Source organism: Petaurus breviceps, unplaced genomic scaffold, assembly GCF_028583685.1.
Source record: "Petaurus breviceps papuanus isolate PSGF00001 unplaced genomic scaffold, PetGlider_PUasm1.0 164, whole genome shotgun sequence".
NCBI classification, from domain to species: domain Eukaryota; kingdom Metazoa; phylum Chordata; class Mammalia; order Diprotodontia; family Petauridae; genus Petaurus; species Petaurus breviceps.
The window spans coordinates 9860842-9863538 of NW_027185735.1; the positions used below are offsets into that span (position 1 = coordinate 9860842).

Genomic DNA, 2697 nt, shown 5'->3' on the forward strand with positions numbered 1-2697 from the left:
ATCTATCTATCTATCTATCTATCTATCTATCTATCTATCTATCTATCTATCTATCTATCTATCTATCTATCTAACTATCTCCTCCAACTACCCTAATAATGAGAAAGGCCTCATGAATTACAAATATCATCTTTCCATGTATGAATGTAAACATTTCAACTTTAATAAGTCCCTTATGATTTCTTTTTCTTGTTTGCTTTTTCATACCCTTCTTGAGTCTTGTATTTGAAAGTCAAATTTTCTATTCAGCTCTGGTCTTTTCAGAAAAAAATGCTTGAAAGTCCTCTATTTCTTTGAATACCCATTTTTTTCCCCTGAAGTATTATATTCAGTTTTGCTGAGTAGGTGATTCTTTAATCCTAGTTCCTCTGACCTCCACAATATCATATTCCAAGCCCTTCAATCCCTTTACATAGAAACTGTTAGGTCTTATGTTATCCTGGTTATATTTCCACGATACTCAAATTGTTTCTTTCTGGCTGCTTGTAATATTTTCTCCTTGACCTGGGAACTCTGGAATTTGGCTACAATATTTCTAAGAGTTTTCCTTTTGGGATCTCTCAAGAGATGATTGGTAGATTCTTACAATTTCTATTTTACCCTCTGGGTTCTAGAATATTAGGTCAGTTTTCCTTAATAATTTCTTGAAAGATGATGTCTAGGCTCTTTTTTTGATCATGACTTTCAAGAAATCCAATAATTTTTAAATTATCCCACCTAAATTTATTTTCCAGGTCAGTTGTCTTTCCAAAGAGATATTTCAGGTTGTCTTCTATTTTTTCATTCTTTTGGTTCCATTTTATAATTTCTTGATTTCTCATAAAGTCATTAGCTTCCATTTGCTCCATTCTAATTTTGAAGGAATTCTTTTCTTCAGTGAACTTTTGGAACTTCTTTTCCATCTGGCTAGTTCTGCTTTTTAAAGTATTCTCCTCATTGACTTTTTGGACCTCTTTTGACATTTGGGTTACTCTATTTTTTTGTCTTTTTGGGGGGAGGGAGGGGGAAAGGCAGGACAATTGGGATTAAGTGGCTTGCCCAAGGTCAAACACCTAGTTAGTGTGAAGTGTCTGAGGACAGATTTGAACTCAGTTCCTCTTGACACTAGGGCGAGTGCTCTATTCATTGTGCCACCTAGCTGCCTGCAGTCTATTTTTTTTTTTTTTTTTGCTTTTTGGAGGGGGGAGGTCAGGGCAATTGGGATTAAGTGACTTGCCCAAGGTCAAACACCTAGTTAGTGTTAAGTGTCTGAGGCCAGATTTGAACTCAGGTCCTCCTGACTCCAGGTCCAGTGCTCTATTCACTGTGCCACCTAGCCACCCCCTCCTGCATCTCCCCCAGTCTATTTTTTAAGGTGTAATTTTCTTCAGTATTTTTGGGGGTCTCCTTTAGCAAGCTATTGATTCATTTTTCATGATTTTCTTTCTTTCTTTTTTTTTTTTTGCCTTTTGGAGGGCAATTTTGGGGTTAAGTAACTTGCCCAAGGTTACACGGCTAGTATTTTTGTGTGGGTGTTAAGTGTCTCAGGCTGGAACCGAACTCGGGTCCTCCCAACTCCAGGGCCAGCGCTTTACTCACTGCGCCACCTAGCCGCCCCTCATGATTTTCTTACATCACTCTCATTTCTCCTCCCAATTTTTTCTCTACTTCTCTTACTTTATTTTCAGAATTCTTTTTGAGCTCTTCCATGGCCTGCAACCAATTCATATTTCTCTTAGAGTCTGTTGATGTAGAAGCTTTGACTTTGTTGTCTTCTTCTGGTTGTATTTTTTATGTTTTTTTGTCACCTAAGTAAGATTCTATAATCTGACTCTTTTTTATATTGTTTGCTCATCTTCCCAGCCAAATACTTGACTTTCTAATTCTCTCTCAAGGCAGGACTTTGCTTCCCTGGGGGTGGGGTGTACTGTTCCAGGCTTCTGGGATTTTGTATCAGTCACTCGATCCCCCACTGTCCATGGGCCCAGAGCTTTGGGAGCAACCACCACCACTATTGCTGCTGCTGTCACATCCACCACCCTGGAGCTGGAGTTGAACCGCACACTCCTCTTTCACCCAGGTCCCACAGAGTTGCCCCACTGACTTTCCATGGTGTTCTTGGCATTTGTGGCTTGAGAAGTCTAGAAGAAATTACCACAGATGCCAGCAATTCAGTCCCCTGAGACCTGCTCTGGCTTCAGTCTGCACCTGGCATAGCCCATGCCAGACTGCCCTCTGTTCCCACCAACAGTGCATTAGTGGTTCAATTTCCCCACATTCCCTTGCAACATTTATCATTTTCCTTTTCTGTCCTATTATCAATTTAATAAGTGTAAAGTAGTGCATTCGAATTGTTTTAATTTGCATTTCTCCAATCAACAGTGATTTAGAGCATGTTTTCATATGATTATAGATAATTTTGCTTAATCTGAAAACTGATTGTTCATATCTTTTGATCCTTTGTCATTTGGGGAATGACTCTTATGATTATAAATTTGACTCAATTCTCTATATAGTTGAGAAATGAAGCCTTTATCACAAAAACTTGCTTCAAAATTTTTTCACAATTGATTGTTAGCTGTATTTCCCTCTATCCCTTTCCCTCTCTGTCTATTCCTCTCTCTCTCTCTCTCTCTCTCTCTCTCTCTCTCTCTCTCTCTCTCTCTCTCTCTCTCTCTCTCTCTCTCTCTCTCTCTCTCTCTCTCTCTCTCTCTCTCT

General features: G+C 39.1%; 1 long non-coding RNA gene across 3 annotated transcripts in view; it reads right to left on the reverse strand.

Moving 5' to 3' along the window:
- LOC138156841 (uncharacterized) overlaps positions 1 to 2697 on the reverse strand; it is a 362694-nt gene that overhangs the window by 942 nt on the left and 359055 nt on the right. The gene's annotated exons all lie outside the window — the stretch shown is intronic.